Source organism: Oncorhynchus keta, chromosome 35 (assembly GCF_023373465.1).
Source record: "Oncorhynchus keta strain PuntledgeMale-10-30-2019 chromosome 35, Oket_V2, whole genome shotgun sequence".
Taxonomy (NCBI): domain Eukaryota; kingdom Metazoa; phylum Chordata; class Actinopteri; order Salmoniformes; family Salmonidae; genus Oncorhynchus; species Oncorhynchus keta.
In genome coordinates, this window is record NC_068455.1 from 48,914,759 (window position 1) to 48,939,567 (window position 24,809).

The 24,809-nt window shown below is 41.7% G+C and overlaps 1 pseudogene; it reads left to right on the forward strand.

Annotated features, from left to right (window-relative positions):
• LOC127915505 (LETM1 domain-containing protein 1-like) overlaps positions 1-24,809 on the forward strand; it is a 46,249-nt pseudogene that overhangs the window by 19,792 nt on the left and 1,648 nt on the right.

A 24,809-nucleotide genomic window follows, 5' to 3' on the forward strand; every position in this document is an offset into this window, starting at 1 on the left:
GAAATATATCATTCTCTCTGCTATTATTCTGACATTTCACATTCTTGAAATAAAGTGGTGATCCTAACTGACCTAAGACAGGGAATGTTTACTTGGATTCAATGTCAGGAATTGTGAAAAACTGAGTTTAAATGTACTTGGCTAAGGTATATGTAAACTTCTGACTTTAGCTGTATATACTGTACATATTTATATTCTAGACACTGACATTGTTCCTTCTAATATTTCTTAATTTCTTTCTTTTTACTTTTAGAATTGTGTGTATTGTTTCAAATTGCTAGGTATTACTGCACTGTTGGAGCTAGAAGCACAAGCATTTTGCTGCACCTGTGATGACATCTGCAGATCTGTGTACACGACCAATAAACTTTGATTTGATTTGTAAGTGAATAGCGATGGTCAACAAGGACTGGTCTTATTTCATGCTGTGTATGATGCCAGACCCACTATCATGAGGTTCTGCCAGTCCCATCTCTTCTTGTAAGCCATTCACATCTCCACAGAACAGGCAAACCCCATCCTTCTAACCCTAACCCTGTGCCAAAAAGTGCTCAACCACCCACACATACTGTACACATACAAACACACAAGCACCTGTACATGAATGTTAGCATTACCACCACCATGAAAAATGTGTGATGTATGTGAAATCGGGAATGCGTAAAAAGTACCTCACGTGTCAAGATTGATCATATGGTTGGCCAAATAAGATAACCATGGATGTTATAGCGTAATGTTTTGTATGCTACCCCTTCAATTTCATGGATCGAAAATACAACAGCATTTTATTACCTTTTTTATCAAAACTTAGTTTCTTCTGACCCATGTGCAGTGTATGTTTCAAAACGATAAATCTCTCATTGAGCGTATCACTTGAGAATGATTTACTCTCAGATCTATTCAAGAACTGCGTCATTAAAATGACTGTTACATGGCTTACTGTGTTTGCAACTGTGTGTCATTTATGAGCAATTATGAAGTCCTAGATCAATTGTAAGACATTTTAAATGTTCATTAAGTTGCTTTTTATGCATTGGTTCAAAGCTCTGCCTTACTATGCCTTTAGTTTTATTTTCCACACACTCTCATCCTTTGTTAAGGGCTGTTTTGTATAATGAGGTAAACGTAATCTCAATCAGTTTTTTTTATTAGAAACAGTCCTCAAACTACAATCTCCTGCTGAGACAAATAATAACGCTGATGATAACTGTATTACTGTGATATGCACATTGAGGCTGAGTCATATAACAAGCTACAGTATTCACACTGCTACAATTAAAATTAGGGCTCCTGAGTGGCGCAGCGGTCTAAGGCACTGCATCTCAGTGCTTAGAGGCATCACTACAGACCCTGGTACGATCCCGGGCTGTATCACAACTGGCTGTGATCGGGAGTCCCACATGGCGGCGCACAATTGGCCCAACATCCTTAGGGGAGGATTTGGCCACGGTAGACGTCATTGTAACATAAGAATTTGTTCTTAACTGACTTGCCTAGTTAAATCAAGGTAAAAAAAAAATAAGTGGGAGCATCAGAAACAAAAAGTTTATCATTTTAGGACAAAAAAAAGTCAAGCCAAATGACAAAGGTTTTACAAACCTCAGGAGCCTCAAAATAGGGGCTTAGGGGCCAAACAATATTCTTTATAATAGCCCACCCATCAATCCATCCAAATCTACAGGCCCTGCATAACATACTGGATGTTTTTTTATACATATACAGTGAGATGTAGTACTTGATGCATTCTAATGGACACTATAAAAAAATGTATGATTTTATAGTGGTGGGATGTCAGCCACATCTAACTAAAGAGTAGTCGGAGATCCCTTCGGGGTTGTGCCCCAATGAAAACAAAGAAGAAAAATAACAATGTTTGGAAGGGAGAAAAGCTAATAATTACATACTAATAAAAAATAATGAAATATTAACTGGTTACTCTCTCCCCAGGCTTTAAGTTGAAAGCATGGCTACTACAATTCCGTACGGCGGGGACTTAAATTGAATGTTTTTTGTTTTTTTCTTACTGCTATGACATTTTTTTCCTGTAATAAAATACAGACTACCTATGATGGACTCTGTGAAACAACAGTTTTTTTTTATTTATTCTGTACTCTGAGGTATTGATGAAGAGTTGGCCCATCCAGAAGCAGAATTGCATAGGGAGACATTTGAAGTTGAGTCAACTTTAAAAATCAAGGCAATCAGCTAAAATACGATTCCTAGTTTACTCAACTTTGGGTCTGGAATGTTCTGCTAACATACATTCCTAGGTTTACTAAACAAATTTTCCAAAGTTGACCCAGCTGGTCATCTATGAACATTTGAACATCTTGGCCATGTTCTGTTATTATCTCCACCCGGCACAGCCAGAAGAGGACTGGCCATCCCTCATAGCCTTGTTCCTCTCTAGGTTTCTTCCTAGGTACCGGCCTTTCTAGGGAGTTTTTCCTAGCCACTGTTCTTCTACACCTGCATTGCTTGCTGTTTGGGATTTTAGGCTGGGTTTCTGTACAGCACTTTGTGACATCAGCTGATGTAAGAAGGGCTTTATATATACATTTGATTGAATGATTGATTGAGTAAACTAGAAATTGTATTGCAGCTGGTTTCCCTGTCTCAACTTTTGATTTCAAGTACTTTCAACTTATAGATGTAAGGATATAATCAGCTGAACTATACATTTTAAGTTGGATGTTAAATGTTTGCTTAACTATGAAAATTATTTTGTTATTGACAAATGTTACGTTATATTTTTTTTATTTTGGTTGATGCAAGTATGGGAAAGGAGTATTACAAAATTAAAAAAATGAATGATTGGTTTCCTTACTGTGTTAGCAGTTTATAGATACGGTATGACATGAATCCATGCTTTGGCTTTGCTTCCCTGGCCACTGTTTCAAATGCTAACATTTTAGCAAGGCAAGTCAATTCTACCTATACTAGCATTTTCACGCTTCATGATCAGATCATCTACACGGAGTATACCAAACATTAGGAACACCTTCCTAATATTGACCGATGCATCTGGCACCCTCTACCATGCCTCTTTCAAAGGCACTTAAATATTTGGTCTTGCCCGTTCACCTTCTGAATGGCACACATACACAATCCATATTTCAAATGTCTCAAAGCTTAATCCCTCTTAATCCCTCTTAAACCTGTCTTAATCTACACGGATTGAAGTGGATTTAACAAGTGACATCAATAAGGGACCATAGCTTTCACTTGGATTCACCTGGTCAGTCTATGTCATGGAAAAAGCAGGTGTTCTTAATGTTTTGTACACTCACTGTAAAAGTAAATTCATTGAGTACACAAACAATGTTTTAGATACTTTAGGATTTGATCTGATAACAAACGAATTACGAAGAAGACCAGTTGGTTGTAATCTGATTATGACATCTTCTCAACCAGACAAACAGTTTACAACCAGAAAATGACATCATATAGAAAACAAGTGGTTTACCATTGTATTTTTTTTATCAAACTCTTGAAAAAGGACATGCTTACCAGAACACTCTTAGCCAACACAAAACTGACATATCGCCCAGATATCACTGTTCTTCCCCTAAATCCCCCTGCAACACTTAACCTAACACTCAAAAATGACATATCTGTTTGCTGCTTCGCCAAGTAGTAAACTAGGAGATTGATGACGAAGAAAGGAGTTCCTTGGAGTTGAAACCTCTCATACCACATCCCTGAGCTAGGGCTGGCCTACAGTGGTACACAGCTACTAATAAAAACACACATGAACCCATGCCCTGTACCCTCCTCAGCCCCTAATAAAAACCAGTGGCCAAAAGCAATAATCCATGTGCCAGTTCCATGCCAAAATAATAAACTTCCCCCTCAACCCATTTTTCTTTCCATATTTTCCTGCGCAAGCAGCTACTCAGCACATTTCAATGGGATGTGTTGGAGTCAAGTGGGGTAGTTATAGAGTTTGCACTTGCAGTGCACTTCCCCCGGACTGTACTTAACATATCTTTTGGTTGACCATATTTGAGGCAGTATAAGCTTTGACAAAGCTCACATCTTCGCATAAGCATCTGATACTGTTGACACACAGTACCTATATGTGCATTATACATGGCCACATGGTGCAAGTACTAGTTAATGTATGATGTAATTCAATGCAGGTGTTATGACAAACCTTTTTAAAGAGGGAATACAGTGGGATGGGCAATCTGGAGATATCGGTAGTGATCAGTCTTTCTGTCCCTTTCTTGGTCTCCCTTGTCTCCACCTTCCTCTCTCTTCCTCCTCTCTCTCTCCATCTCTCAGTACTTTCAAATGGAGGCAAACGGCTTCACAGCAAGCACTTTATGAGCTCTACAAACATGTAACACCAATGTATGGTTGGTCTTATGCTGGCTTTATGTGTGCTGGAGAGCTACCATTTTCTGCACCTGAGTCCTGTGGCTTTTGGTCAGACACAAATTGTTAGAGAAACAGACGGTATCATTAGGCCTAGAAAGAAATCGCCCTCAAGTCATCAATCTAGGGTCAGTTAACCTAAACTCACCCCGACTCTAGCCTTAACCGAGGTTCTGATTGTTTCCATGGTGCCATGAGGTAGTGTTTTTTTTTCACTTTCTTTTGTTAGCCAACATGGTTCTGATTGTATTATAAGTGACCCGTTTCAGGAAGCTAGGCATATGTCACTACTTCACAGGACAGGCATTTGAATGTGTTTTTTGACAGAAATGCCTTCTAGAACATGTGAACTTTCATGTGACTTAATAATAAACTTGGATTCCATCTGTAAATCCAAATAAAATTGTTCAATTACGAGCCTAGATGGTTTAGCCACAGGAAAAAAAGGAACCTTCCCGCTAGCGATGATTGGCTGAGATAATGGATGGACTGTGTCATGCCCTGCTCTGTTTCACCTGTCCTTGTGATTGTCTCCACTCCCTCCAGGAGTAGCTTATTTTCCCTGGTGTATTTATCCCTGTGTTTCCTGTCTCTGTGCCAGTTCGCCTTGTATGTTCAAGGCAACCACCGTGTTTTTTCCCGTGCGCCTGCTTTTTCTATTCTCTTTTTGCTAGTCCTCCCGATTTTGACCCGTGCCTGTTTCTGGACTCTGTACCCGCCTACCTGACCCTTCTGCCTGCCTTGACCTCAAGCCTGCCTGCCACTCTGTACCTCCTGGACTCTGAACTGGTTTATCTTGGCCAGGTTGCTGTTGCAAATTATACATTTTTCTCAAGTAGCCTACCTGGTTAAATAAAGGTGGAATATTTTTTTGTTTTTAAGTCTGTCAAGTCAGTTTGTTTTACCAACTGAGCTGAGACATAATTTTGCCAACTGACCAGACAGCTAGCCAGCTTCCTGTCTTTATTTTAAACAACAAGAAATGTCAGAGGCCTGGAAATGGATGAAGATGGCAAAGGATCACAAAAGTCTTTCCCTTGTGGTTAATTTCAAGGTGGACTAACCCTGTTGACTGTAGGGAGCTTCATGCAACCTATAAGCTTCGCTGCATGGCTTCACCCAGATGGGTGCTACATGTTTTTTTTCGGCCGAGTATAAAGTTACGGCTGGGGCAAGAGGTGACCTGACCACTGACTTGTTTCCCCCCTGGATCTGATCATCATTTCCCTTGGTCAAGCCTTCATCTGGGCCTCGGTTGGAAGAGACGTGGACGGCGTGGGTGAGGAATTCTGGATCGGACACAGGATGTGACCTGCCAGAACTTTCAATAGGTTAACTGAAATGTTTTAATTAAGAGTCTTTGAAGTTCTTGATGTAATGAAAGAGCAATACAAATTAAATATGTTACTATTAACATAAAGCATTATGGTGTACATTTAAGGACATCCTCATCCTCACAAAGCTTTGATCAGCACTTACTATATGGGCAGCTTTTACACACACTGTGAGGACATGATGCCGTTAGGAGTTCTACACTGTATTTCTCAGGCTGCTCTGCATGTATTTCCTGGGCTCTAGGAAATAAACCCTCTACACAGCCTGTAGTGAGTCTATGCACGCCCCGCCCCACACACACACACACACACACACACACCACACACTCAGTAACTACAGTCCCAATGAGGAGCTGTGTTGGAGCTGAGGAGAGAAGGCTGAGAAAAAAAACACAATAAGTGGGGGAAAAACTCCTGATATGTACCTAGGCTGGATGACGTGGTCATCTTTCTCTCAATTTATTGATTAAATTATTTTATTTAACATGTATTTAACTAGGCAAGTCAGTTAAGAACAAATTCTTACCAAATCCCTCCCAAAATGCAAAAGGCCTCCTGTGGGGGACGGGGGCTGGGATTAAAATAAAATATTTAATAACAATATAGGACAAAACACACATCCCAACAAGAGAGACAACACAACACTACATAAAGAGAGACCTAAGACAACAAAATAGCATGGCAGCAACACAAGACAACACAGCATGGTAGCAATACAACATGGCAGAAGCACAACATGGTAGCAGCACAACACAGGGTACAAACATTGTTTGGCACAGACAACAGCACAAAGGGCAAAGCAGCCACAACTATCAGTAAGAGTGTCGATGATTGAGTCTTTGAATGAAGAGATTGAGATGAAACTGTCCAGTTTGAGTGTTTGTTGCAGCTCGTTCCAGTCGCTAGCTGCAGCGAACATAACAGACGAGCAACCCAGGGTTGTGTGTGCTTAGGGGACCTTTAACAGAATATGACTGGCAGAATGGGTGTGGAGGATGAGGGCTGCAGTAGATATCTCAGATAGGGGGGAGTGAGGCATAAGAGTTATTTTTTTAAATAAGCACCAACCAGTGGGTCTTGCGACGGGTATACAGAGATGACCAGTTTACAGAAGAGTATAGAGTGCAGTGATGTGTCCTATAAGGAGCATTGCTGGCAAATCTGACGGCCAAATGGTAAAGAGCATCAAGCCGCTCGAGAGCACCCTTACCTGCCGATCTATGAATTACGTCTCTTTAATCTAGCATGGGTAGGATGGTCATCTGAATCAGGGTTAGTTTAGCAGCTGGGGTGAAAGAGGAGCGATTACGATAGAGTCTAGATTTAACTTTATCCTGCAGCTTTGATATGTGCAGAGAGAAGGACAGTGTACAGGCTGCGGTATAAGCGGCCGAAAGATCAAATACTTCACGAAAACACATAACTGAACACTGTTTAAATGAGTTGTAATGAAAATCAACAAAGCTGTGCCAGGTCAATCCCATTTGTCCAAGACCATTGTGATTATAATTAGGAGCACCTTGTGATGACAAGGCTATGGCAGGCAGAGCATCTACGCCACCCCCTAGTGGTCAGTTATCTACATACATGGGCTGGGGTAATGGGCTTCTCTGTAAAAACAAATGCATCTCAATGTGCTTCCTTCTGTCTCGCAGCCAAGCAAAACTGATTGCATATTTTATTGTAGGTTCTGTTTTCCAAAGGGGCTGAAATAAGTTCTCTGGTGGGATGAGGGAATTTTATCAATCTAAATATGGCTAATTAGTATGACTTTGAAACAAACAATCCATTTGGCTCTGCACACTGAGGGCTAAAGAGATGTTTTTGGACAAGTAGCTGCTCAGGCAATTTGGCAAAATCCATTTAAAAGTGTATTTTCTGAGGCCCAAAGAATAGATGTTGTATACAGCAAAGTGACGGTGCATGTGATTTATATGTGAAATTGTCTATAGTACAAAAGCAATATCTCACATATATGTTTATTTTGTACAACATTTTCTTACTTGTTCAAGGCATTTATGTTTAATGGAATGTTAAGAATGGTTAAAACTGTGTTTTGATATGGTTAAGGAGAAGCCTGTGGAGTTTCTCAGGAAGTGTGGACAGTGTACTCCAGTTCAAGCCATACGTACTTCAATCAATTCTGTGTAATTTGAAAGACTGTTTGCTCCCCATGCCTCATAAAGAGAGGGAGGATAACTCTCTTGTCTCAGTGAGACAAGGGAGACTGGATAAAATAAAATCCACACAGAATACACACACAGCCAGCCGGGCACCACCTCAAGTGGCACGTTCCGCAAAATCAATAAATTATGAAGAAATACAATAAAAGGTGCAAGCAATTGCACCCCTTATAGGCGTACAAGTACTTCACATCCTCTAATTGCAGCTGTGAGGCCTGCACAGCGGCGCACATACCACAGCTGGGATGCTAGTCCAAAGCAGAATGTTCAGACACACAGCACTACAGCACCCGTGATGTCTGTCCCAGCAGTGAACCGAGGCTACACCACCACCGAAGCCTGTGGTCCACTTCATGAAGGCCCTGGGTGGACGAGGAGCTGACGGACTACATGAAAGGGTGACACAGCTCGGCTGGAGACAAGACACTATATTCTGCTGATTGGGACCAAGCTTTCTCCGCTCTGCTGTGCTTGGCAGACGATCACAAACACACACACTGCTGTCCTGGCCCAACGCCACCAGCCCCCATCACACACACACCCCTCCCCGACCCCCCAGGCCTCCATCTCCCTAAACCCCTGCAGAGCAAGTCATGGTCGGGAAGCTTTGTAAATTAAACGACATTAAACACACTCTGGGAAAGATAATAACAGAGTGAGCAAATGTAAACAAGCAAACAGCGCCGCGAGAGTCGCCCACTGAGGCGCACTGTGGAGAGACCGGTCCTTGCTGTGAAGTTGAGCTGACAGCCCTGGGCCGTGAGCCTAAGAGACTTTCGTAACTGCATCGAGACCCTGTTGGGACTAACCATATCTCCAGTAAGAAAAACTCATTTTCGTTTTCCGTTTCACAACATTTTGGAATGTTTTGATATGATGTGCCCTAATGAACATGATCCTGGGTTTTAATATAAGCTGGTCTGGCACAATGGAACCAATGGAATAGTCCCAAAAGTGCAAATACCACCCATCTGGCACTCAAGGCAGGCTCAAGAAAACGCTCAAACTATTTGAGAGATACTTTTTAAACCTGTGTTCTTCATGGATTACAATGAGGAGGACTCAGCACTCTATTTTAAAGAAAATAGTTTGAATGAGCAAGTTGTTTGCTTTTTCTTGGTCCTTGGTTAGAACATGTAAACAGCGATGTGATGGTCTGAGTTAGGGGTTAACCTCAACCAGTGGAAATGTCCCTGAAGCCTCACTGATATCTCTAGATCTGAGGCTCCAGCATCTCTTGTCCTACAAAGCAGGGGAGCTGAGGGCTTCGCCAACAATGTGGAATAATGGAAACTTTGTTCAAAAGCAGTGTACACGCATCCAACAGATCTCCACGGATGCAGGGTACATATACGAATGGCATAGAAAAAGGAAGGAAGAGGAGAAGTTTAATAGGAGTGAAATGTCAGGAGAGATCAAACAAACCAGTGTTGGGTACTATCTTCTTTTTCATGATGTGAACTTCAATCCCTGAGACAATTTTGAAAGGCCCACTTCATAACACTGCTCATTTTAACTCTTGAAATCATGCAGATGCTAAAGTGTGTCACTTCATTAGAGGTACAATCTGTAACATTTACTGCTGTTCAATGTTTATTTTAATTATTGATGCAGTGGAGGTATAACCATCGATTCTTGAATAATCCAAAATATAAGGCATTGTTGGGAAAGCGACTCTGAAAAGATAGTTTACCAAGCTACCATTTACTTCACACCGAAAGACGTTACACTACACCTACGAAAAATTAATTATTGGCTAACTTCACCAACATTTTACTACATTTTTGCAAAAAAAGTAGTTTGTAGATCCAGTAGTTAGCTACGCCACCATATGGCAAAAAAGTAGTTAAACGCTATCGAGATTTGAATTGAGTTAAATTACTAGTTGAACTACATGTATATACACAATATACTGAGTGTACAAAAGATAAGGAACACCTTTCTAATATTGAGTTGCACCCCCTTTTGCCCTCAGAAGAACCTCAATTCATCGGGGCATGGACTCTACAAGGTGTGGAAAGCGTTTCACAGGGATGATGGCCCATGTTTACTCCAATGCTTCCTACAGTTGTGTCAAGTTGGCTGGATGTCCTTCGGGTGGTGGATCATTCATGATACACACAGGAAACTGTTGAGCGTGAAAAATCCAGCAGCATTATAATTCTTGACACACTCTACCATACTCCGTTCAAAGGCACATACATATTTCGTCTTGCCCATTCATCCTCTGAAAAGCACACATACACAGCCCATGTCTCAATTGTCTCAAAGCTTAAACATCCCTGTTTAACCTGTCTCAAGTGACATCAATAAGGGATCATAGCTTTCACCTGGATTCCCCTGGTCAGTCTATGTCACGGAAAGAGCAGGTGTTCCTAATGTTTTGTACACTCAGTGTAAGGTTATTGTCAAGGAGCTGGAAGGCATTAGATATTGGTTTGATGTTTCAATGTACATTGCAGCATTACAGCATAACGCTTTTGAAGCGTTAAGTCACAGTCGGAATCTATCAATCAATCAATCAAATGTATTTATAAAGCCCTTTATTTACAAAGCCCTTCAGCAGTCACAATGGACTACTGTACCACAGATGTAGTAAGAAAATATGTGCATACATAAGTGGATGCATTTTAATAAGGCACTATACAAATGTTTTATATACTTGATATTCAATACTCAGTCATAACAGGCATAAGTGGCCATTACTATTACTTCCTTTTCAAAGTGTATTAAATAATTAAACATTGAATGTCTAAGTAGTTCCATCTGGATTATGCGGTGGGGAAAGTACCAATGAACATCCAACGAATCCAGGATAATTTAGTGAAACATGGTTGCAAAACTGTTTAAGACAAAGTGGCTTTTTTGGTGGAAGACTTCCTGTTTTTTGTTGCGGTGGGGTGAAGTGGTCAAGCTAGCTCAGAGGACTAGTCCATCCACAAAATAGTTCTATAATGGAAAACAAAATAATGTATGGGTGTGGGGGTTACGAAAAAATAGTGAAAGGGCTTAATTTAGAGTGATTAGGAACATTCGCCTTTCAATTCACTGTTTCATCACACTAGATCGAAACGTTTTCCTTGGATGACTTACTCAGGCAGGGACGGGTTCGAATTCAAAGCATTTTCAGGACATTGTGGTAGTAAAATTACATTTCCCCTTTTGTTTTTAAGCTAAGATGCAGGCATGCCATGCTTCTCCCCATCTACAGTTTCCAATTGTTCAATTAACTTTTACAATGGGTAAACAATGCTTAAATAACATTCATGAGCATCATTAACTGGTGTACTGTATGCTATTAATGTACGGTAAACCTCCCATGAAGCTTGTGTTTTGATGTTGCAATCTTTTTGATAGGTTTGAATATTAGTAGAAATAGACTATTTCATGTATATGTACTGGCTTGGACCAGGAAGCATCGACAGAAGAATATTTACATTGGTGTGTCAGGCTCCACAATATTGTACGAATCAAAGGGAAGGAATGGTACACATTTACATCTACTCCGATTGGCAAACCCTATCAACTGTTACATGTACACATGCAGGATCTTGTTTTGATCACTCTATTACAGGATAACTTTCCTGCAATGGAGGAAACGTAAAACTTGTAGTGTATTTGAGGTTTAAAAATGCTTCTGAAGATCGTAATTTCCACATTGAAATGTCAGACTTGATTTCCCCTTATGAAAAATCTATCCACCCCTACAAAAATATCCATTAACTATAATCCACATAATAATTCACATTTCCTGTTGCCGTAGGATTATTTTCCTGCTGTAGCAAACTGGCTCTGTATGTCCATAAACCTGCAGTAGATTTCCTTCATCCATCAAGGGAGCATGACATCAAAGGGTTTTCTTTCCATGTATGTGTCCTCCATTGATTTATAGAATAGCATTCAGAAGGAAAATTGATACAGCATACTCTTTCATTTGTTTATTAATTTGACAAAAACATAAATTCTGTCGTCAGTGCATAATCCAATTATATGGCTGTGGTTTGTGTTCATATTATCAATTGTCTGCTATGCCTGGTGACTGATGAGTTAAGAAATCTATGTCAAATGAGACAAGCTAGGATGCTGCAGGACATAGAAGTAACTGTAAGCATTCCACTGGCATTTTTTATTTATATTTATTTATTTATATATTTAATGTTCTCTTGAAGAGAGCAAGTTCTAATACCATTCCCACATGTATCTTTAATTAGCCATTCATTCCAGCACTGACACTGGCTCATGACCATCTTCTTCCCTCCCTTAGTCCTGTTAAATCAGTATACAGTAAACTTGTCCCCACTTTCTACTATGTTATCAGGAGCTGGTCTCTGTCTGTAACCTCCGCTGTCTGCTTCTCATCTGCTCTGACTTCAACAGCCAGTGTCACCTTGCCTCTCTGCAATTCACAAGTTTGGCAATTGGTAAAGTTGTCCCCCTCCCTTCAACCCTTGCTCAAACCTTTTCACATATCTGAAACACAACTGGATCGGTATAACTCCAGCAGCTCTATCACTATTGTCCAGCTACATTGACATCCTGTCACCTATCCATTTCCATCAGATCCATGAAGCGGATCGAACGAGGGCAGAAGGGAGGAGGGAATGAAACATAGCCCTGGTTAATCGGGGTGAAGGAGGGAACGAGGGAGAGGAGGAGTTACAGAGCTGACTCGCCGCTGCTTCGCCTCTTCTTCCCAGGGTCCCCAGTTGTCTAGACAGCACGCTGCTATCAGTCCCGCCGAAACACTAATCAGCGAGTGTTTCCTTTCTGGTCCCAGCTTCCAATCCACTAGCGACAAGACCGGGATTCATCAGTGAAGAACACACTTCTCCAACTTGCCAGTGGCCATCGATGGTGAGCATTTGCACACTGAAGTCAGTTACGATGCCGAACTGCAGTCAAGTCAAGACCCTGGTGAGGACAACGAGCACGAACCACAGTTTCATCAGCTGTCCGGGAGGCTGGTCTCGGACAATCCAGCAGACTGCGGCTGTATAGACACTGCTCATCCTCCAAATCCAGGCTAGGGAATGGCCAGCAAGTTGTGTCCAGGCTTCAAAGGGTCCATGCCAAATATGAGCACTTCCTCCAAAGACGTTCCTCGCTTTTATGTTCTCTATAGCACTTTTACGAAAGGATTTCAGCTCTTTTTCCAAGATGCCAAAGAGGTGAAGGTGATAAAAACAAGGATGCTCACCAACAGTGTCAAAGTCCAGGACTTAACCTATCGTGATATGGAGAAACTCGGGCAGTTTCGCAGAGACATGATTAAAGCCATTCCGCTGCTTTTAATTTCTATTCCTCCATTTGCCAACTATCTGGTGTTTGTCCTAATGTACCTTTTCCCCCGCCAGCTCCTGATCCGCCACTTCTGGACCCGCCAGCAGCAGACAGAGTTCCAGGAAGTGAACCATTCCCACAGGGTCCAACACCACTGGGCAGTGGTGAAGGGGCTTGAGAGTGCAGGTTCACATGTCAAAGACAGCCGCCTACTAGACCTCTGCCACAAGAGGCAACTCTGTCCCCTGTTCTTCCCGACTCCCAACTCCCATGATTGCCACTCGACTGAACAGCCATGGCATAGAGCTACTACAGCTGGACCGTGCTCTCAACAGACATGGCCTGCACCAGTTGGATGACTCAGAGCTGAGACAGGTGGCGAATCGCATCTCTGCATGTCTGGCAGACATATCAGTGTGGATGACGGATCACCACCTCAAGCTGAATCTCGGCAAGACGGAGCTGCTCTTCCTCCCGGGGAAGGACTGCCCGTTCCATGATCTCGCCATCACGGTTGACAACTCCATTGTGTCCTCCTCCCAGAGCGCTAAGAACCTTGGCGTGATCCTGGACAACACCCTGTCGTTCTCAACTAACATCAAGGCGATGGCCCGTTCCTGTAGGTTCATGCTCTACAACATCCGCAGAGTACGACCCTGCCTCACACAGGAAGCGGCGCAGGTCCTAACCCAGGCACTTGTCATCTCCCGTCTGGACTACTGCAACTCGCTGTTGGCTGGGCTCCCTGCCTGTGCCATTAAACCCCTACAACTCATCCAGAACGCCGCAGCCCGTCTGGTGTTCAACCTTCCCAAGTTCTCTCACGTCACCCCGCTCCTCCGCTCTCTCCACTGGCTTCCAGTTGAAGCTCGCATCCGCTGCAAGACCATGGTGCTTGCCTACGGAGCTGTGAGGGGAACGGCACCTCAGTACCTCCAGGCTCTGATCAGGCCCTACACCCAAACAAGGGCACTGCGTTCATCCACCTCTGGCCTGCTCGCCTCCCTACCACTGAGGAAGTACAGTTCCCGCTCAGCCCAGTCAAAACTGTTCGCTGCTCTGGCCCCCCAATGGTGGAACAAACTCCCTCACGACGCCAGGACAGCGGAGTCAATAACCACCTTCCGGAGACACCTGAAACCCCACCTCTTTAAGGAATACCTAGGATAGGATAAGTAATCCTTCTCACCCCCCCTTTAAGATTTAGATGCACTATTGTAAAGTGACTATTCTACTGGATGCCATAAGGTGAATGCACCAATTTGTAAGTCGCTCTGGATAAGAGCGTCTGCTAAATGACTTAAATGTAATGTAAATGTAAGACAGGAAGCAGACTTTTACGGTCCTCCCTCAGAATAGAGGAGGTGTGCGCTTTCTCAGCGTCCTCCAACGATGCCAGACTAAGATGAGAGGGAACAGAAGCTTTCGCTCTCAATCCACTCAGCTTCTAGTTTTATGACAGTGATTATTATTGTTAATGTTCTACATTTGGACCTTCTGGGCTGACGACCTTCGGTTAACCCGTCTGGTTCTTAAAGCATTTGGCGATGCATGGCTGTCTGCATACTTTCATAAGCATGGTTGCTGCTATGAAGTTCATGTGTGCAGCAAGTACTGTGCAGAGTAAAGTATTGGATTATTAAGATGACAATGGTGAAGAGTTTTCTAATGATATATAAGGTACTTATACGTAGGTAGTTAAGCACATTTTGTATCACTTATAATGGCTTATTAATTCATTTGTGAAGTTGTTTATTAATTAATTTGTTAAATTAAGTTGTTATAATGTACTGCACTGTGACCTCTGACGTAGCCCTTCCCAAGAGGACCCCGATGACACTCCTGTCACCAACTCAACATGTCTAATCTCTCCCGTTGATCTGAAGTCTAGGTGATCAGCAGTAGTTGTCTGCTGGTGGAGTATATTTCAGATCCATAATTGTTTACTCTTTGCCACTGAAACTCAAACACCAAGAACAAAGTGAAGTGCTAGTAAAACTTGCCCCTCCACACCCAGATGATGCCTAGCCATTTTGATCTGTAGTGACTCAACAAGGGCAAGTCATTCAAAACTACGTCCCTTGAAAATAGATTTTACTCAAACATGGCTAGAAAGGCCATGACCTCAACTGGCAGGCGAATCTATGTCGTTGTCGTCGGCATCTATCACGCACAGGGGATAGACTCCAAGAAAATAATGAGCCTTCAAATGTAGTCTGAATGGAACCAGCGGTTCAGCCAACCTCACAGTCAACATTTCTTTGCCGTCTTGACATTCTCGAGGTCTTAACCTCTGGTCGTAAGGAGGCATCGTTTATGTCTTCATCCCTGGTCATAATGAGGTTGTCCTCTAGGTCTAACCTCTGGTCGTAAGGAGACATCCTTTATGTCTTAATCCCTGGTCGTAATGAGGCGTCCTCTAGGTCTTAACCTCTGGTCGGAATGAGGGAAATCAGAGCAACCAGCATGGCCAAGAAACATTGTTTCCCAGAGTTGCCACCGCCCGATGACGCTGAAACAAACTGGAGAAACAATCAGCAATGTCACAAATTGTATTATTAGTAGTATTAATAATTTTTCAGGGCTGGTATGGACATTAGTTTCGGAATAATGGAAATTCCTCATGGAGGGAGAAAAAAGAGCCTTAAATTGAGGTAACAAACAAGACCATGGACCAAGCCCGCGGAATCATTTTCTCGCATTTCATGTGAGGTACTTCATGTGAACTTGTTAGGGTTGGAAGTGGGTGTGTCCAGGTCACTACAACCTGATGGTTGAGCTTAAAGGTGTCCACTCCCAGCTAGTGTGCAGCCACCATGAATTTGAATTTGAATATATTTGAGATATTGTCCTTTATTTTCAATGGATTCTTGTCAATACATACATTCATCAATGCTCTCCCTGATTTGAGTATGTTATGAAGGAATCTACTCCAAAGCCTAAGAGAAAATTCTGCAGCCATATATTGTGTGATGGCGCACCATCGAAACACAGTGGAACACGTTTCCCAAAAGACAATTTACTGTTTTTTGTCCATGTCAAGAGCACCATTTTTATAATGACAATGTAGGGCAGTTCATGTCCCAACAGGAGCCAATGGTTTTGAAGGGAATAAAGTTCCTGTCTACTTAAATGTTAATCTAAGCACCACTGATGTCACTCCTTGACACAAAGAAGGTCTCCGAAAACTGTACACCTGTGCATAATCTCTCCACCAAAAACAATAACAGTAACAATAATATTGGACGTCTCTCTGATTGTGAAAGAGCTAGTTTTGTCCCAATGTAACCAAGCCACCGGCCATGGAAGTAAACACACCGACCCAGCCTCACAGCAGGGAATGTGTAAGACTGGGAGGGTACTGCAGGGGAACATTCTTGTACACTTTTTATGTGCCACATTATAATTACAAACCTTATTTTATTACACTTTCGCCAAAGTGACAACAATAAAAGCCAAGCGATTTTGACAGGCGCTCTGCGGGGCATCAGAAAACACGGTCCAAAACCCAAACCCCACCTTCCCTAAGAATGGATTCTGGACCCAGTTCATCTTGAGGGAACCATATCCTTGAGAGATTGGGAACCTTATGCTTGTAATGAATTTCCTCCTCCTCCTCCGAAGAGGAGAGGCGAAACGGATCAGAGGACCAATACGCGGCATGGTAATTGTCCATGGTTCTTTTTTAATACGTAAAGGTACACATGAACAAACTAACAAAAAAACAAGAAATGTGAAAACTCAAAACAGACCTATCTGGTGCACACACAGAGACAGGAACAATCACCCACAAACACACAGTGAAACCCAGGCCACCTAAGTATGATTCTCAATCAGAGACAACTAATGACACCTGCCTCTGATTGAGAACCATACTAGGCCGAAACATAGAAATAACCAAAACATAGAAAAACAAACATAGACTGCCCACCCAACTCACGCCCTGACCATACTAACTAAACACAAAACACAGAAAATAAAGGTCAGAACGTGACAATGCTGCACCAACAAAAACAAACACAGAAATTACAGTAGCTGTAATGTGAAAGTTAACAAACAAAAAATGTATATAGCTCCCAAAATAATTGTACCTTTTTCCCCGTTGTGGTTGGCAGTCTGGTGTGCCAGTGACTTTTCAGATTCGTTAGTTCCCACACTGCTTACTAAGGCTTTGCTTGAAACCACTTATTTTTCAATGACCAAAAAAATATTCTACCAGATGGGTTGATGGTACACTCTTTTCAACCTTCTGATTTCATTAGTTTTTCTAGGCAAATGGGACACCACTATCATATCCTAATTACGTTTGCATGGAAATAGAAGCGATTCAATGGATACAAACAAGGATGCAGCGAGCAGTGCCAGTGCGTATTAAGGACAGCATCATATTTTGCTCCATGACTACATGGTAAACTCTAAATATGGTTTGTTACTATGTAATTACAGACTAGGGATTAGGTCTAGGTCTAGGTTTGTTTGTGGTCAGAGCCTGGTCACTGTGTAGAGATGAGGTTGGATGTAAGGGTTATTTGATATGCTACTACTGTATATGACGTGCTTGCCTTGAACTCAACTCTCATGCAACATTCATCCAATTGTCACCTACTTTAGGATGTTCAAGTCATTGTATAATAATATATCACATAACGCAATACTCAACATCATTAGGGCTGCAATGTTCCTCCTGTGGGGGTTGTAAAGAAATGTTCACTATACTGAGCCGTAAGTGTCTTGCTCCTTACTACATAGTGCAGTATACAAACTGTTTTACAACCCCTTCTCTGTTCCTATTGCTAACTAACGGCCAAATGGTTCAATTCAGGAAAGTGTCATTAGGGATCTTTGCCCAGGATTTTTATTTTACATTTTTCCATCCTCAGATCGATTCATCATCTTCTAACAAAAAAGATCCATATAAATCAATGAATAAATGCATTTGAAAATAAACCCAGAATTGTGTTTTATGGCCAATAATCAATTTTCAATTAACCAATTGGTCCTTACAGTGAGGGGGGTGTCTGCTCTGGTCTTAAATGATGGATGCTTTTCATACTGTTTAAGTATACAGATCTTGTGCAACAGACCTGGAGTCTGCAACTGACGAGCCAGTGATTCATTCAGTGTGCAGTGAATATATGAGGTGTTCCCAGTTGGGCCACACAAACCATGCCCTCACTGTTTCCAATTGGAGAGATGCACAGTGTTTGATTTGAGTGATTTAGAAAGAAGTGGATCCTCCTTAGATTATCCCAAGTTTATTATATTTCTGGGCTGCTCTACCACTTTCAGAATCGTTCCATTTCTGTATTCGCATGAATACATGCTTAGCAGCTCAACAATTCGGTCATAGGCAGATTTGTGAGGTTATGAGCCAGTATGGTTCAGCAAGAAGATTCACACCAACACTCACACCGAACTACTCTATGCCTTGAACTTTTTCTCCACTCATAAGGTCCGGCCGCCTGACCACCTGCCCGCTAGACCACATCCCTCCTCCCTTCTCCACACAATCTCTGGAGACCTTCTCCCATTCCTCACTTCCCTCAACTGTTCAGGGTTGCCCCCCTACTCAAGAAACCAACACTCAATCCCTCTGACATCAAAAACTACAGACCGGTTTCCCTTCTTTTAAAAAAAAATCCAGAATGCTTGAGAGTGCTGTATCTGACCAACTCTCTCGCTATCTTGTCCTTACAGTGAGGGAGGCTTCTTCTTGACCCTAACAATCTTCTTGACCCTAACCCTTCAGGCTTCAAGACGGGTCACTCCATCTTGAAGCCTGAAGGTTTGAGACTGCTCTTCTCTGTGTCAGTGAAGCTCTCCACACTGCCAAAACTTATTCTCCTCTGTTCTCACCCTCCTAGATCTATCCACTGCCTTCAACACTGTGAACCATCATATCCTCCTCTCCAACCTCTCAGGACTGGGCATCTCCGGCTGTGCACACACTTGAATTGTATCCTACCTTGCAGGCCTCTCCTACCAGGTGATGTGGAGAGGATCTCTGTCTGCACCATGTACTCTCACAACTGGTGTCCCTCAGAGCTCAGTTCTAGGCCCTCTCCTCTTCTCTCTATACACTGACAACTCCACGGTGTCCCCCTCCCAGAGTGCAAAGAACCCTAACGTGACCCTGGACAATACCTTGTCATTCTCTGCAAACATCAGAGCATTGACTTGCTCCTGTAGGTTCATGCTCTACAACATCCGTAGAGTATGACCCTACCTCACACAAGAAGTGGCTGTCACGAACTTCAAAATGAGCGGACCAATGCGCAGCGTGCATTGAGTTCCAGCTCTTTTTAATACAAAGTGAAACTAGAAACAAAACAAAACTTACAAAGAACGTGAAGACCCAAACACACTAACACAAACATTATCACACAAAGCAGGGGGGAGATAGGGCTTCCTAAATATGATCCCCAATAGATGCAAAGATTACCAGCTGATTCTAGAACATCCCCCTAGTCACACCCTGACCTAAACCACTATAGAAAATCCACGGGCTCTCTATGGTCAGGGCGTGACAGTATCCCGCCCCCCCAAAGATGCGGACTCCAGCCGCAAAACTGGACTGGGAACCGTCGCCAGAAGCTCTGGACTGGGAACCGTCGCCGGAAGATCTGGACTGTGAATGCGCACTGGAGTCCAGATGTGTGGAGCCGGCACAGGTTTCACCAGACTGCAAACCGGATCTTCTGGTCAAATGTTGAGCAGAACACACTTGCACAACATCTCTCTCTCTCCCAACTTCTCCATTGCCTCCCTGACGGTATCTGGCTCTTGCCTCGGCTCGACCGGCCACACCTTGTGCTCCCCCCCCAAAAATCTTGGGGTTGTCCTTGGACTTTCTTTGGCTGCAAACCCTGGCGTCGTCCCTGTCCTCCATTATTACCTTCCGTCTGCCGCCAAGGAATGGTTTCGCATCCACCCATCACTTCTTTCCGTGTCCAAAACTCCTTTCCCTTTTGGGCACGCTGCTTGGTCCTGGTTTGGTGGGATATTCTGTCACGAACTTCAAAATGAGCAGACCAAGGTGCATTGAGTTCCACATCTTTTTAATACAAAGTGAAACTACTACGTAGTGCCCAAACACAATAACGCAAACATTATCCCACAAAGTAGGTGGGAGATAGGGCTTCCTAAATATGATCCCCAATAGAGGCAACGATTACCAGCTGACTCTAATTGGGAACCATACAAAACCACCAACATAGAAATACACATTCTAGAACACCCCCCCTTGTCACACCCTGACCTAAACCACTATTGAGAATCCAAGGACTCTCTATGGTCAGGGCGTGACAGTGGCGCAGGTACTAATCCAGGCACAAGTGACAAGTAATCTAACAATTCCCCAACAACTACCTAATACACACAAATCTAAAGGGGTGAACGAGAATATGTATATATATGTATATGGATGAGCGATGACCAAGTGGCATAGGCAAGGTGCAGTAGATGGTATAAAATACAGTATATACATGTGATATGAGTGATGTAAGATATGTAAACATTATTAACTTCTTGCGGCGACCCATCCCGGATCCGGGATCGTGACTACGGCTCAAGCTCATTACCATAACGCAAAATGCAAAAAAATATTCTTAGAAATATTTAACCTCCACACATTAACAAGTCCAATAGCTCAAATGAAAGATAAACACCTTGTTCATCTACCCAGCGAGTCAGATTTCTAAAATGTTTTACGGCGAAAACATAGCACATATTTGTATTAGACCACAACCGAGACAAAAGACGAGAGGCAGCCATTTTGTCCCAGAAAATATAAAATTATAAAAGCAGGATTAAAAAATAAATAATTCACTAACCTTTTGAAAATCTTCATCAGATGACAGTAATAGTACATGTTACACAATACATTTTTTTTTTCAATAATATGCCATTTATATCCATAAATCTCTGTTTACAATGACGACATTTCAAAAAATGCTACTCAAATGTCCGGAGAAATGATGATAGCTCCGACAGATAACGTCAGATAACAAGCAATAAACATGACTAAATATACATGTTCTACATATAGTTACAAAGATACACTTCTTCTTAATGCAACCGCTGTATTACATTTATTTTTAACGTTACAGAATTCGTTCACTGGCTATACAATGAGACGGCGCTCAGATATTATCAGTATGTCTCCTCTACGTTTGGAGTCCACAGAAACCCAAAATAACCACATAAATATTCCCTTACCTTTGATGTTCTTCGATCAGAAGACGTAGAAGGAGTCATACTTACCCAATACATCATTTGGTTTCACGTTGTGTGTCTCTGTATTAGCATATGCTAACAGCTTCAGCTGAAATGCACCCAAAATGACTTCTGGTCCCACACTCTTGCGCATCAAAACTTCAAATGTACATATTATATGTCGACTAAACTGGTCAAACTATGTGCAGAATCGAGCTTTATGATGTTTTTAAAATGTAAAACGATGATCAGCGCGAACAGACAAACCGCCGTCAATTGGTGTTTCTTGGAAAAGAGTGTGCCCCAAATCGTCCGCGCGCAATAGAGTTTCTCATGGTTTCTTCATGTTTTTTCATGGTTTCTCATCTCTTATTCAGTTTCTTGTTTTTCTTTGTACCTTTTGTAAATGAGCAATGAGGTGTCACCATTAGATTGAGGTTATTTTTCTCGTCATGTTTTTTTAGTTTAGTGCATGTATTTGAGAGTGACCCGAACATTTTCGCCCGCCAAACGACAAGGGCTCGCGAGATTCTCACAATGAACGTGCCATTTGAAAGCAGGCATCGCGCTGAACACATACATACAGTTCCCAGATCGGTAGCTGCCTGGGAAGGGTAGGGGCGATGACGTCAAAGTTGACCCAACTTTTCTCTTGACAAGAGAGAGTTTGGGAGAAAGGCTGCCCTGAGAGTTCTGCTTTACATACAGACATAATTTAAACGGTTTTAGAAACTTTAGAGTGTTTTCTATTCAATAATAATTATTATATGCATATATTAGCAATTTTGGGAAAAAATATTTTCAGTATACTATGGGCACGCACTTCCTCCAAAGGGGGCAGTATTGACGCCTTGTCTTAAGAGGTTAAAGTGGCATTATTTAAAGTGGCATTGTTTAAAGTGACTAGTTATCCATTTATTAAATTGGGTCTCAATACAGTATATACATGTGGTTGAGGCGATGGGTTCCCCTACGGGAACTCCACCTCCCCGTTCAGCTGAAAAGGTGGCGCAGGGAATGCAAAAATATTATTTAGAAATATTTAACCTCCACACATTAATTAAACCTCTTAGAGCAAGGTGAGACGCTAGGGTCTCACTTAGCCAACAGGAAATGGAAATGCGCAACGCCAAATGCTAATAGTACTCGATAAAAAACTCAAACTTTCATTAATTAAAACACATATGCAGGGTACTCAATTAAAGCTATACTCGTTGTGAATCTAGCCAACATGTCAGATTTTTAAAATGCTTTTCGGCGAAAGCATGAGAAGCTATTATCTGATAGCATGCAACCCCCCGAAATACCTGAAGGGGACGTAAACAAAAGAATTAGCGTAGCTGGCGCTACACAAAACACATAAATAAACTATAAAACATTCATTACCTTTGACGAGCTTCTTTGTTGGCACTCCTATATGTCCCATAAACATCACAATTGGGTATTTCTTTCGATTAAATCCGTCCATGTATACCCAAAATGTCCATTTATGAAGCCCGTCTAATCCAGGAAAAAACAGCTTTCCAAAACGCAACGTCATTTTTTTAAATGAAAAAAGTTGCCTATAAACTTTGACAAAACACTTCAAACTACTTTTGTAATCCAATTTTGGGTATTAGTAAACGTTAATAATCGATCAAATTGATCACGGGGCGATCTGTATTCAACAGCAGCAGGTCTTGAAATCATGGTCGATATTCTCTCTTTCATAACTTCCTCCGGTGTACCCGATGACAGGAAGTGCCTATTCTTCATTTCACCAAGGATTAACTTCAACCCAATTGCCAAGACTAGCGACATCGTGTGGAATTGTAAACTGGGCGCTATCTATTTTCCCTTGCCATAGACAATACAGAGAACTGGCGGAGGGATATTCTTTTTTTTTTGGTGAACAGTTTTCCTTGGGGTTTTGCCTGCTACACACGTTTTGTTATAGTCATAGACATGATTTAACCAGTTTTAGAAACTTCAGAGTGTTTTCTATCCACACATACTAATCATATGCATATACTATATTTCTGGCATAAATTGTGCGCGATTTTTAACAAAAAGTTGAAAAAATTCACCCGATCTTTAAGAGGTTTTAACAAGTCCAATACCTCAAATGAAAGATAAACACCTTGTTCATCTACCCAGCGTATAAGATTTTTTAAATGTTTTACGGCGAAAACACAACATATATTTATGTTAGACCACCACCAAACCAAAGAAAAAACGTAGCCATTTTTTTCCAGCAAAAGATAAAAATCACAAAAGCAGGATAAAAAAAAAAAATCAATCACTAACCTCTTGAAAATCTTCAGCAGATGACAGTCATATGACATGTTACACAGTACATTTATGTTTTGTTCGATAATATGCATTTTATATCCATAAATCTTGGTTTACATTGACGCCATGTTCAGAAAATCCTCCAAAATATCCGGAGGAATTATAGAAAGCTACGCCAGATAACAGAAATACTCATCATAAACTTTGACTAAAGATACATGTTCTACATATAATTAAAGATACACTGATTCTTAATGCAACCGTTGTGTCACATTTTTTTTTACGTTACGGAAAACGTAACAGACGTAACAATATTTCTCCGCCATGTTGGAGTCAACAGAAATACGAAATTACAACATAAATATTCCCTTAACTTTGATGATCTTTCATCAAAATGTAGTGCAAGGAGTCCTCGTTCAACAATAAATCGTTTTGATTCATAATGTTCAATTCTAGTGTCCAAGTAACAGCATTTGCTACCACTTTCAGCTCACATGCCCAAAAAATTACTTCTGGTCCAGGATAAATTTGCATGAAAACTTCCAAAACTTCCAAAAGACATATTACAGGTCTAAGAAACTGGTCAAACTAAGTGCAGAATCAATCTTCAGGCTGTTATAATCATATATATCCAATAGCATCCCAACCGGATCATTAGTTTTCATCTGGGGCTGATTGCAACAGCCGAAGCACTCAAAGACAAACGCGCCACAACAAAATGGTATTCTTTTGCGACACCAACTACTTTCCTTCCCATTAGGTCAAAGTTCACAACAAATGCTTCATTACACTTTCTACTGAATGAGGACATCTAGTGGAAGACGTAGGAAGTGTTTCCAGATCCATAACTTGTTGGGAAGGGAGGGGGCGACGTCAAAGTTGCCCCAACTTTCAGGATTTCAAAACTTCTTTGGAAGATTGCCTGCCCTGTGTGTTCTGTTATACTCACAGACATAATTCAAACTGTTTTAGAAACTTCAGAGTGTTTTCTATCCAATATGAATTATAATTATTAATTATAATATGCCCCCTATCTGTAAGTGGCTATTAGTGACTAGTGATCCATTTATTAAAGTATCCAGTGATTGGGTCTCAGTCTAGGCAGCAGCCTCACTGAGTTAGTGATGGCAGTCAGCCTTGAGATAGA